The sequence below is a fragment of the Amblyomma americanum genome, chromosome 1, assembly GCF_052857255.1.
Source record: "Amblyomma americanum isolate KBUSLIRL-KWMA chromosome 1, ASM5285725v1, whole genome shotgun sequence".
In the NCBI taxonomy this organism is placed as follows: Eukaryota; Metazoa; Arthropoda; class Arachnida; order Ixodida; family Ixodidae; genus Amblyomma; species Amblyomma americanum.
In genome coordinates, this window is record NC_135497.1 from 101,638,877 (window position 1) to 101,652,525 (window position 13,649).

Below are 13,649 nucleotides of genomic sequence, written 5' to 3' on the forward strand. Positions count from 1 at the left end.
CAGGTTGATCCGTGAAGAGCTCATCGTACTGACGCAACAGTGCTGTCAAACGAGCCTTCTGAGTGTCATCCAACGTTACCGCAAAGGCGGCCAGCGGATGTGGTGCCTGGTCGTGCCGCGCCGCTCGGTCCCAAAGGGGAGCGTGAACGACGGAACGCTCGACACAAGGGCTTGGCCCTGGTCGCTGAACGTGGCACTCTCCGAACGCCTTCAATGCGCAGGCAGTTATTGACGCCGGTGGGCAGATGAACGGCTTCAGCTGGGAAAATGGTCCGTCGCGATAGCCGCCATTCGCAATGTCCACCACGATCCCGGTTTTCAGGAGAAAGTCCCTTCCAAGAATCACGGGCACACTGAGCCCTGGGAGGTGGATGAAACGCGTGCGTCTCGTCCGCTCTCCCCACCTGACAGTCAGCCTCGCGGCGCCAGCCGAATGGGCTACGCCTTTCGCAAAGTTGAATGTCGTACGGCAGTCCCGCAAACGCACAGAGTGCTTTTGCAAGTGGGACAACACCTCTTCACCGAACAAGGAGGCAGTGGCTCCCGTATCCAGTAGCCCCAAAAATTCGCGGCCAGCAATGGTGACCGGAATAAACGGCGCGTGCGCATTAGCAAGGCAGCTTGCTCTGTACGCTGAGGGGATTAGCAAGGATTGGGCCGGTCGTCCCTTTACGACCGACCCGCGCCGCCATTTCCCTGCCTCAAAGGAGACCTGGTTACGGGGCATTCCCTCGCTAAGTGCCCCGTCTCTTGACAGCGGAAACAGCGCACACCACCGCGAGCTTGGTCGCGGAACAATGGCGCCTCTCCCTGCCTGGTTCCGCCCGTTGCACGGCCAAAGGGCCGACTGATTCGGGTTTCCCCCTCCGCTGTGCGTTGGGGCGCTTGGCGTCCCTGGGCAGGCGGTCCAGAAAACGGTGCAGCGCAGGCTGTCCGTCTCCTGTAGGAGTAGGGATCGAGAGATCGTTCGCTCAACTCCCATACTTCGTTTTGCCCGCTAACGGCTGCAGAGGCAGCGTGTGCGGGTGGTCGCCGGTTGGGTCGGGGCATGGCCCCTCTCCATGCACAGCGTGGCTCGAGGGCCTCGCTTGCCGGCGGTGGAGGACGATAGGCGCGCGCGGCGAGAATGTCGCCTTGAATGCGCTTTGCCTCGGCGGCCAGCTCCTCAAAATCTCGGAACCGGCCTCCGCGCAGGTATGCCGAAAAATCGGATGTGCCTGCCTGATCGTCCTTTCCACACGTTCCTCGTTCGAGGCTCTGGGCTCGGCGATTGAGAAAAGGTCCTCCATCGCACGTATGTACTCCAGGAGTGACTCATCCGGAGCCTGTGTACGGAGCTCCAACTCTCGCCGCATCCTACGCTCATAGTCAGCGGGCAGGAATTCGCGCAAGAATGCTGCACGGAACTCCTCGAGAGTCGCTGCCCGGTGGCCGGAAAGCCGATGCCACCTAGCTGCCGTGTCAGTCAGTGCGGTGGGGATGATGTGTGCAAGCACAACCTGATCAGTGAGACCCAAAGCTCTCTGGTAATGGGTGAGGGACTCAAGGAAATCCCGGGCACTGAGGAGGTCATCATACCCGCGGTATGTTGGCATGGGCAACTTGACCGCGGGGTGAGACACTGTAAGCCCGCCCCTCTTTTCCAGCTGCATACCTTTGCAGAAAGCAGGATGCCGGCACACGCGGAAACCGCTCCCCAGTATAAGCGAGAGCCCCCGAGTACATACCGGGAACGAAAATTGTCGCTTGACGCGGGGACCCCCCCCCCACCCCCTTACGACGTGGGCTATCGCCGGGAAGGCACCCACAGCTTCCCGCCGTGCCTCGTGAACAAAAGCGCATTCCCAGGAGGGCCGTGACGGACACCTGTCATGGCGGACAGGCAGTACTCGCCAAGAATGTGGAAAGACAGGCGCTAGTGAACAAAAGCGCATTACCAGGATGGCCGTGACGGACACCTGTCATGGCGGACAGGCAAGACTCGTCAAGAATGTGGGAAGACAGGGGCGACCCTTAATCTGGTTTCCCGGAGCGACAGACGAACCCCTTCATGCTTATTAGCTGTGTCCCGCCGTCGGTAGCGCGGCAGCATCGTGGGCCCTTTCGCCCCCTCCTCTGTTGCTGACGAGCGACGCGGACCGATGGTGGGTGGCTGTATGCATGCCTGAGGCAAGGATTAGCTCCGAAGGGAGAGCCTGTGGATACTCTCACTTGAGAGAGAGTGGTGGCGTTTTTGTTGTTTATTTAGTTTGTATTGTTAACAGACTCTGGGTTCGAGGCTAAGCCCAGCCCAAGGGGTTGTCCCCATCTCTCATGTTATTTTTGATTGGAGAATTGATGCTTAGGGCGGGCCACTGAAAATGACCGCCCTTAGTCCTTTGTTAATCAAGTGTTTAAAAGCGCATGTAAACGGATGCAGTCCAGTCCAGTCTGAGCTGAGGCTCCATGCTTAGCATGTAATGTGATGCTACTTAGGCTCTCTGTATATGTATGTTGTAAATATATGCTCTGCTGTCATCATCTACAAGCTCGTCTCCTGTTCATCTTCCAAGCCGAACGACACTAGAGGAAGAGTTTGTGAACCATCCTCGAAGAAACGGACGACCTTTTGAAATTCTACTGGCGAAGCACGACAGGCTTCGGCACGTCTCATCTCAAGGCCAGGCATCGCAGTGACAACCACAGGCCATCCGACACGGAGCAGCGAGGAGCTGTCAAAGGACGACTCCACCTCGGCTGCTGCCAACGTTGGTGGAACGGACGCATCATCCGGGCTCTGGGCGGCAGACAACAGATCTCCGCCGGGTGAGTGGGATTTCTTGCGTTTTGTTGAGGCAGGTATGGTGGTTAGTTTGTGAGGTCCATGGTCGATACGAGGAGAACGTTAGCCTCTAAAGATAGCGAATCTAATCCTGAGAATGAAATGAGGTCGTATCCTCGCCAGGAGCAGCAATCGCTAGAGGGCGGTGTAGGAACGGGGATGGATCAGAACGAGGGAACGAATATGGAGGATGATTTCAGTGTGGAGAGCAGGTTACAGGCCGATGACCAGAGACAGACATTGTTGCTAGGCGCTACAGGAACTGATACAGAAAAAATGGCTATTCGCCGTATGGAGTTAAAAATGGAAATGGAACTACGAATGCGTGAAATTGAATCCAGGGAGCGACTGGCACTTAAGCAGATGGAGCTTGGGCTGTCGAATGGTCGAATGTCACCGCTTGGGTCGGGACAGAGTGATGAACGGTGTATAGGCTCAGATTCAATATCACAATATGCGAAAGTCCTTAAGGGCTACAGAATTCCATGCGATGCAGATGTACCATTGTGGTTTGAGGAGGTGGAGAAGCTTTTCACTACTTTCAATGTTCCAGACAGTAGCCGAGTGCACTTAATTTTGCCGGCACTGACAGAGTGAGTCAGATACTTACTTCGTAACCTCGACCGAGCCGAATGCACTGATTACGAGGCTGTAAAAACAGCGGTTCTAGAAGAATTAAAACTCACTCCGACTGAGTACCTTGAGAGATTTGAAAAAGCAGCGAAAAGGAAGGAGGAAACGTGGGCTCAGTTTGCGTCTCGCGTGAAAACGTATTTAATGTACTACATCCAGGCTAGAGAGGTAGATTCAAAAGAGGCTTTGACCGATCTCATGGTGTCCGATCGCATTAAGGCAAGCCTCAGCCCGGAGGGCATTGAATATGTGCGCCTTCGAGAAGGAAAGAGTTGGCTGAAGCCTAAAGAAATATCAAAGGCTCTACAGACCTTCGAGCAAGCAAAGGGTAAAGGGCGGGCTGCGAAACAGATTACAGTGCCTGTACTGCAAACGGGCCAAAAGCAGGGTAATGTTGAAAAACCCGCAGTAAAGTGCCACCAGTGCCATGGACTGGGCCATGTTGCTAGGAATCCCCCGTGTAACAGCAAATGAGCCGCGCCAGCAACAAGCATATGGGCACAGGCGGAGGGTGCAAAAGGTCGCGCTGGTAGATGAGACAGAAGGAAAGGACGCAGCGGTAAACCAAGCCGCGGTTTTAACTGCAAAAGTAGGAATGCTTCTGCAAAATTCAAGGGCAGCCGCATCGAGACTGCAGTTCGTAGAGCTTTTATGCGGAGATGTCTGCACAGAGGCATTGCTTGATACGGGTAGTGAAATCACGGTAATAAGAGAGAGCATACTACCGCAGGCGCTGGCGGAACCATCGGGGACAGTGAAGCTAGTGTCGGCTTTCGGCAGATCTATTCAGGCGAAATTGGCGACAGTCCCTCTAAGTGTTTCTCAACCATCGCAGACGATCAAAAGATAGGCATAGTATGTGCCCTCACCAATGAGCTTACTGAGGGGGTGGACTGTTTGCTGTCGTCAGAAGACTGGCAGCTGCTTAGGAAGCACAGCGATAGAGCGTTCACAACAAGTACTAGTACTGCAGTCAGTATGGCGGCAAATCAAGAACCTAAAAATGCGGCAAATCAGAATTGTGAGGCACTGGCATGCGAAGTTGGCAGGGTACCAAATGATGACGTTCCGCGAGACGAAGCAGAGCCACCTGGGACAGAAGATGCAGTGGCACTGTCTAGCCAGCGAGAAATGTTTCGAGCAGCGCAGCTCGCTGACGAGAGCTTGAGGAAGGCATGGGAAAATTCTAAGCACGGAAAGGCGGGTATGTTCTTTACTGAGGGAATTTTACACCATTGGGACTCAATAGCGGGCACTAAAGTGCGACAACTGGTGCTTCCGCAAGAAAGACGAAAGGAAGTTCTGTTCTTGGCGCACGAATCGCTGTGGGGTGGGCACCTGGGTCCAAGGAAGACCAAGGCCCGCATAAAGTACAACTTTTATTGGCCTGGTATGGAAAAGGAGATCTCACAGTACTGCCAGTCTTGTCATGGGTGCCAAATACGCTCAGACCGGCGTCACTCTGACAACATACCCATCACCCCATTGACTCGGCCTGAACACCCCTTTCAGGTTGTTAACATAGATGTCATAGGGCCTCTTGACACGCCATCTGGAAAGGGTCACAAATATGCTCTGTGCCTTGTCGATTTATGCACGAAATGGCCAGAAGTCGTATGCCTTCGTTCCCTGACTGCAAAGGCTGCATGTGACGCCCTTTTAGAAATATTCAGTCGAACCGGAATTCCGCAGACAATCTCTTCGGATCAGGGAACAAATTTTAAGGCTCAACTCAGGCAACTAATGCTAGAAAAATTAGGTTGTTCCCCTCGATTTTTTACCCCAGAACATCCTGAAAGCAATGGCACCGTGGAAAGGTGGAATCGGGTGCTTAAGAATATGCTGTTTCATGTCATGGAAAAGGATCCGCATAATTGGGATAAGCTGCTCCCTTTTGTGTTGTGGGCTTACCGCGAAGTTCCCCACGACACTACGGGCGTAGCACCCTTTCAGCTTTTGTATGGCCGAAACCCGACAGGACAGCTTACGGTTCCTCGCCAAACGTGGGCAGGAGAAGTCAGTGTACCAGCGACGCTAAGGGAGGAGCCAGCTAAATACTTGAAACAGCTACGGGAAAAGTTTGAGCTAGCGGCCAGTGTGGCTGGGCTCACAAGCACGGTGCGACAGGCTAGCTACGCAGAAGCCTACAACAGAAGGACGCGGAACAAAGTCTTTAACGTGGGCGATCAAGTGCTCATTTTTGACACAGACCGCACCACTAAGTTGGCCCCGAAGTGGTTCGGTCCCGTCACAGTAATTGGGTGTGAGGGACAACATTCGTATCGGGTAGAGAACGAACAGGGAAAAAGATCAGTGGTGCACGCCAACCGGATGAGACCGTACTATGCGAGGGTGAGCCATATTGGGGTGGTGTTTGATGAAGATCATGAGTTTGGGTAACTAGAGTGCGCGCCACAAGTTGCGCCACCGCTACTAGACGAGGAACTAATACCATTAGAAAAGTTAGCCCACCTACGGGAGCAGGAGCAGAATGAAGTGCGAAGACTGTTCACAAAGCACCGCTCACTTTTCGATGGCAAGCCGGGACTGGCAAAAGTAGGCGTACACCGAATTGAGCTAGAAGAAGGGTTCAAACCGAAAAAAGCTTTTCCTTATCGGGTGCCTGAATTACTCAAGAAAGAAGTAAGCCGCCAAGTGGAGGAGTTACTTAAGTTAGGATTAATTTATCTTGTAGAAAGTGAATTTGCACACCCAGTTGTGTGTGTGGGAAAGAAAGATGGGTCGGTGCGAATGTGTATTGACTACCGAACTTTGAATGCAGGAACTCGTTCAGACGCGTTTCCGATGACTAACTCCCAGGAGCTAATTTTTCGGGTCGGCCGCGCGCAGTTTATCACGCTAGTGGATTTAAGGCGTGGCTACTGGCAGGTACCGATGGACCCGCACAGCCAAGCGCTTACCGCATTTGTGACGCATGAGGGGCAATATGCGTGGACAGTGATGCCCTTTGGGCTAAAGAACTCTGCAGCGACCTTCCAAAGAATAGTCAATACGCTCCTATCTAAGCACCAAGACTATGCCACTGCATATCTGGATGATATAGCAATTTTCTTCAGTACTTGGAAGGAACACCTAGAGCACATCAATGCTATCTTTTGGCTGCTTAGAAGGGCCGGACTAAAGGCTAGCCCTGAAAAATGTCAAGTAGGACAGCCTCACATTCGCTATCTAGGACACATAGTGGGTTCAGGGACGCATGCACCTTACCCGGAGAAGATATCCGCCATAAAAGGCTTAGTGCAGCCTAACACAAAGAAAGAGCTGCGAAGCTTGCTAGGACTGTGTGGATATTATAGAGAATATGTCCCTAGATACGCTGAAATAGCTGGCCCCCTAACGACTTTGACCAAGCGGGGCGTTCCCAGCTTGATCCCGTGGCCAGAAGATGCGCAGCGCGCATTTGAAGAGCTGAAAGACTCGCTCTGCAGAGCAGTGGCATTGAGCACTCCACAACCTCACCAACCGTATTGGCTTTTCACTGACGCATCAGCGACGGCTGCCGGGGCTTGCTTGGCACAAATGACAGAAGAGGGCAAAGAAAGGCCTATAGCGTTCGCGAGTCATCGCTTCGATGCGACTCAGGCGAGATGGTCGACCATAGAGCGCGAAGCGTTCGCTATTATATGGGCTCTTAAGAAGTTCGATTATTGGCTCTTTGGCTCTGTGGTCAATGTCGTCTCTGACCACAACCCCCTGTCATACTTGACGACGTGCACTCCACACGGGGCAAAATTGGCTAGATGGGCGCTGGCACTCCAGCGTTATAACATAACGGTGAAACATAGAAAAGGCACCAAGAATGGAAACGCAGATGCGCTATCCAGGCTCCCCAACTTGACATGGGAGCCAGTCGGTACCACCATGCCAGCCTAGACAAGGCGTGAATGTTCCCACTCAACCGACGCTCGATGAGCAGGGTGCCGTGTGTTGAAGTCGGGCACTTACGAAGAGACTTCTGCCTGGTGTCTACATAGAACGGCGCCCGTGAGTGTTGTGCGCAGACTTGTGAACAGTAATGAACAATGTGGCTTTGTGTGTGCTTCAAATGTGGACTCTGCGCAGTGCATGATGTGGCTGCCCGTTCAGCGAACTGTACAGCAGCATGCACCAATGTTGTGCCTTGTAGTTTTTTTTGTTGTTGATTGTTTCTTTGCTTTGGTTCTCGAAGATTTGAGTACCCAGGAGAAACTCTGCCCCGGGAGGGCTGACATTTGTAATGTGAAAGTGTTGCGGCCTCTTTGTTAGGAAGCATAAACGAGCTGATAGCAAGCTCGGTTTATACTCTTAGAGGGGGCGTGTAAGGCCGCCCCTCTTTTCCAGCTGCATACCTTTGCAGAAAGCAGGACGCCGGCACACGCGGAAACCGCTCCCCAGTATAAGCGAGAGCCCCCGAGTACATACAGGGAACGAAAATTGTCGCTTGACGCACAGACCCCCCCCACCCCCTTACGACGTGGGCTATCGCCGGGAAGGCACCCACAGCTTCCCGCAGTGCCTCGTGAACAAAAGCGCATTCCCAGGAGGGCCGTGACGGACACCTGTCATGGCGGACAGGCAGTACTCACCAAGAATGTGGAAAGACAGGCGCTAGTGAACAAAAGCGCATTCCCAGGATGGCCGTGACGGACACCTGTCATGGCGGACAGGCAAGACTCGCCAAGAATGTGGGAAGACAGGGGCGACCCTTAATCTGGTTTCCCGGAGCGACAGACGAACCCCTTCATGCTTATTAGCTGTGTCCCGCCGTCGGTAGCGCGGCAGCATCGTGGGCCCTTTCGCCCCTCCTCTGTTGCTGACGAGCGACGCGGACCGATGGTGGGTGGCGGTATGCATGCCTGAGGCAAGGATTAGCTCCGAAGGGAGAGCCTGTGGATACTTTCACTTGAGAGAGAGTGGTGGCGTTTTTGTTGTTTATTTAGTTTGTATTGTTAACAGACTGGGTTCGAGGCTAAGCCCAGCCCAAGGGGTTGTCCCCATCTCTCATGTTATTTTTCATTGGAGAATTGATGCTTAGGGCGGGCCACTGAAAATGACCGCCCTTAGTCCTTTGTTAATCAAGTGCTTAAAAGCGCATGTAAACGGATGCAGTCCAGTCCAGTCTGAGCTGAGGCTCCATGCTTAGCATGTAATGTGATGCCACTTAGGCTCTAACCTGCCCGGTCGATGAGTAAAGTAGTGCAAAGTTTGTTCTTTTGTAAATTCAGTTCTGCTTTTTCCAGATTAACCCTCTGTATATGTATGTTGTAAATATATGCTCTGCTGTCATCATCTACAAGTTCGCCTCCTGTTCATCTTCCAAGCCGAACGACACTAGAGGAAGGGTTTGTGAACCATCCTCGAAGAAACGAACGACCTTTTGAAATTCTACTGACACCTTCGGCGCGGCCACAAGCTTCTCAGCCGCCCCTGAGAGCGACTGAATCATCTGGGCAGCACTTAGCAGCGACTGCGCCCCGGTCTCAGAGGAGGCTTGGGCGGGCTGCACGAACGCAGGAGGCAAGGCGCCCAGCCCCGTTCGATGAGCGGCGCGGTTTCCACAGGGAGCCGGGCCGGCGCCTCACCGTTCCCAGAGCAGAATTGACTGCTCGCGGGGCACGGCTGCTGCTGTGCAGGACGACCGGTTGCGGCAGTGTCGCACGCACCGCTTTCGCACGGGGCGCAAAGCACGCACAGCGGAGGCATGTGATTGACGGGTGCACCGCAGGGTGCTCCCGAAACAGCTCCAATGGGAGCTGTGTGATCGACCTTGGGGGTTGTACCGCCGTATGCCCCAATGGGGGCCGCGGCCAACAACGGTGTTTGGCTATTTGAAGAAACAGCCGCCAACGGATCAAAGGACGCTACGACAACTAAGGGAGCCGACACGTAGCTGCCGAGTGCCCCGTTGGGGGTGGCAGACATGGTGCGCAAGCGTGATCGTCAAGGCGACCTGCTCGGCAAATGTGCTATCAAAGGCTAAGAGCCAGTGACTTAGCACTTTGGGCGCCAGTTGTGGGTTTCTAAGTAGGCACAGGCCACTACCCACCGCGGGTTCGAGCTTCGCGCGAGCCAAGGGCCCCGATCAGCCGTCACCACACGCACCCTGGGGCACCGCTGCGGCGGCGTTCAACCTCTGCAGAGAGGAGAGCGGCTCGCCGCAAGAAACGCCTCCAAATTCACAAAGGAGACGTTTATTGACGCCGTCCTCCAGCGGTACACACACACACACTCAACAGTCACCCCGTCCCGGGGCGCGCTCAGAGCAAGGCTCCGGTGCGCACTCGGGGCAACAAGAGAAATGCGCGCCGCTAGCACGCCGCTGCAGGAGATTGTCCCCGCGGCAGTGCTGTGATCTCTCTCGTGTCGGCCATTGGGCCGTTTGCGAGAGAGAGTGGGCAGTCAACGCAAGGTGCGCCTGTCAGAGGTCGTTGGACCCCTGGACAGGCTCGAGCCGCGGCGGATCGAGGACCCACGCTGGCGAGCTCGAGTATCAACTAGTCTGAACGGCAGAGGCCGGCCCGGACGAACAGTAACGTACGCACCTTACGCTGTCTCGGAGGGGGTCTCCATCTCTGTCTGGGCCCCGCTCAGACGGTCGCGCGCCGCGCGACCACCCAAAACGGGTCTCGAATTCCCGCCAAAAGTCACCAATGGCAAAGGCCCTTGGGAAGCCGGGGGCGGAGCTGCGGCCGAATGACAGCGATTAGCCACCAGCCGTGTCTCCGCCGCCCGAGGCGGGAGAAAGGGAAAGAGAGCGACGCGGGATGCAGCGCAGACGCCACGGCGGGAATCTAGCAGGCTTCCCACAAACTATGGTTTGATCGGGTCATATTGAGTGAAAACAGACAATTCGCTTTAAGTGTCGTTTTTGTGCGAGACATAAAATGCCCTATTTTTTGTCCCTTTTTGAAAACAATGAAGTAATGGCAGGTTGCACTGCAACCTACCATAAAATCAGGTATTTCTTTATTTTCTCTTTCATTTTAAATATTTCGCTTCGTAAGTTATAAACTATAACGCCGCACTTCTGCGTCCGTGAAACAACGACCTGCCGTTGTTTGTACACTGCAACACCATGCATTCAACGTAAATGTGATGAATTTAAACGCAGACGAGTCTTGCAACAGGATGCCGTTAGCGTGTGCAGCGCACGATACAGTGATGCCAAGAGGACGCCTCCTCAGTTAGTGCTCGTGCTTTTGGAGAACGGCAGATTGGGCGAGTTGGTGTCTTTGCTTCTTACATCTAAAACGCACTCTTGTCGCATTTCCTCAAATAGCAACTTCATTAATTAAAAGCGTTAAAAAAAGTTTGAAATGATCAGAGTATTGAAAACATTCCTCTGGCTTCCGCACAAGGTGTCCGCTAAGTTCCCTTGTGGTGTATTCAGCTTTGTCCAAAGGGCAACTGAGTAACCTAGAAGCCTTTTTTTTTTGGTTAGAAACCGGGTCCAAACCGATCTTCAAGAAAACTGCGCGGGGTGCAAGAGTCGGTTAAAATCGAATTTTACCAGAAAACGAAGCGCCGTACGCTCTGCCGTATTAAAATACCTGTCCCTCATAACACAATGTGAACAAGGGACGGGATAGCTACAGGGATCTTAGCCAAAGTTTTGAGCAGAGGAGTTGTTCGACTATGACAAGCCCTCTTGCCGAAACCTTGGCTAAGGACTCTCAGGACCGCCCCTCCCTTGTTCGCTGTGTTTGTGCTGTAAAAAAGCTCATCAACCTGCCGTCTCTCTACCATTGTCCCTTCATAGCCCGCTGATGAGTTTGCAAACCTGGCCCTATGTACTAGGTCACCTTAGCAGTGAGTTTCGTTTTTTTAAACTCCCATGTAGCCTTGAGGTTGCAGTGAACGAATCTGGATGCAGTTCTCCAGTTCCGGGATGTTTTCCTGAGAGGCATTTGGTGACGTCTTGTTGAAAATATCTCCCGCTTCCCTCCTTGCTGACTGTGAACGCACCACGAGGCGTAGCGTACGGACTGCGTGCTCGAGGCAGTCCCATGAACGGGGACTATCGTGTCCTAAGCCGACGAGGACGAATGCAGCGCGAGGCACGAGACGCGAGACTGACGGCGCGACATCGAGACCGGCGACGACTAGGTGAAACCTGGGAAGGAAACTGAGCCACCTATCGCTGTAATATGATGATGATCACGGAGATTTTTTTTTTACTAATTCAAGGAAGTTAAAATAGTTTTTCAATTACTCACACTGTGATTCGCTTTACGACTACGACGCAATCTCTTCATATTATACTTAGATGGCCATTCATTTCGTAGTTTTAGAACGGTGAATTTTTCTTTGTCACCGTTTAGCTCGATCCAGTTGCGGTGGTCGTCGGTTCGGCTGCTGAGTAGCTGTATACGATGCGGTATCAAACCGCGGCCGCGGCAGCCGGGTTTCGATGGAGGCGAATTAGCTAAAGGCGATCGTGTGCTATGCGATATCAGTGATTTCTAAAGAACCACAGGTGGTTAAACTAATAAAAAGCCCTTAGCCACGGCGTCTCTCTCTCTAACTCCTTTCGACCCCGCTTTTATTAAAACTTCAATCAAGGCGCGGCTGCGGCTGAGAGAAGTGAGGCGGTTGCTGCACCGTTACTTAATGGGATAACGAATTTATAGCTTCATAGTTTCTTTTCATTTTCCGAGCTTCGTGCAGTCTCTTTGTTCTGCTAAATGCACTCCTCTCGACTGATGCGAGCAGTAGGCGCAACATTGTCCAGAGACATGAAGAGGGCGACGTCGGATATGAGTTCCACTCCAGCCCCAAGTCTGCGGGCGATGCTGCTGTCCTCAGCCGCACAGGTACGCCTGTGCCTGCCCGCAAACGTCTTCCGTCTTCCCCGAAGAAGGATGACTTCGACGTTAGCCGCACCGTGGTGTCCTGGACGAGAGAGCAGTCGAGCCAGGTGCAGCCGTCGAAGCTCCTCCCGGACAACGCCAAAATTTCGCTTCCACAACACCACCACAGGGAAGGTGGCGGGGTGAAGGCGCGAGGAAGCATCGGTGTTTTGGATGTGGCGCCGCGACGCTGAAGAAGCAGTGCTCACCCGCTGCGGTTGGCGAAGGACTGCGTCGCTCCTGGTGCCGGTGGTGACGGTGGAGTTGCGGGTCAAGCGGAAGGCGCCTCCTCGTCGAGCGTCCGCGTGGCCGTCCGCATTTGAGGTCTGAGGTCGGATTCGCATCTTGGGCCCCGCAGATGTGACATCAAGCCTCGGAACAAGCACGCTGACCGAACCTGCTGGCATCATCTGAAAAAACGTTCTTTTCTCTTCTGCTTCTCCCTGCTCGCGCACTCCCATTGCACGTCGCCGTCTTTTACGGCCCGCAGCAGTTATTTGTTCACGGCAGGAAAGTTACCCGCGTTGCGAGAGCGTGCGGACGCGTTTCGCATGAGCTCCGAGGATTACGGCTACCACCCGCGGAATAGCCCTCGACCGGCTGCTGAAACCTTTACTAACGCCTTCAGGACCTCGTCCGGACCACGACGACGACCGGTGTTTGCGTGCAAGTGCTCGTGTGCCTATTTTTCGGCGCATTTTGCGTCGACCACAATTTTTCCGCCCCTAGGCCTGATAGGCCTAGCACGAGTACGGCCGCCTGGCGGTAACCACTCCCGACGACCTCGGCTCCCCGGAGGGAGCTGACACGCCTGCAACATGGAAGTCACCGTCGAGGGTGATCCGATCACAGAACATGATTTGAACGACGGAACATGGACCTCCATGACATTCAAGAACCAGCAACGATTCCGCCGGCGCGGCGTCGACAAAGAAGACGGACGCTCGGCGCCGGGCCGAGCCGCCATCGGGACGCCCGGCGTTGGGGACGAGGCCGCCGCCATTACTGGCGCCCATGACTACGCGAAGAAAGGCAAGCCCCTTGACTCTACCCATAGGAAGCCTAGGCCTCCCCATAGAAGAAGAAGACCCCCGATCCCGAGGCTACCGGCAGAGCATTATAAAATTGTAATCAGACCGCAGTCTCCCCTTGACCTTCCCACCCATGGCGGAGCGCTACTGCTCGAAGCGTTTCGTCAAGCCGCCAAGATTACCGACGACAACACCCTTACCGAAGATATTCTTCAGAAACACCCAGTAAACCACACCTTCACGATAAGCACGCCCAACGAGAAACGTGCGAACGCTTACCTCAACCTGCAAGCGTTCGTCATGGGGGAAAAGCAG

General features: G+C 53.9%; 1 pseudogene; it reads left to right on the plus strand.

Moving 5' to 3' along the window:
* Positions 1-2,980: 2,980 nt before the first annotated feature.
* LOC144112873 (uncharacterized) lies at positions 2,981-12,497 on the plus strand (annotated as a pseudogene).
* The last annotated feature ends 1,152 nt before the right edge of the window (positions 12,498-13,649 follow it).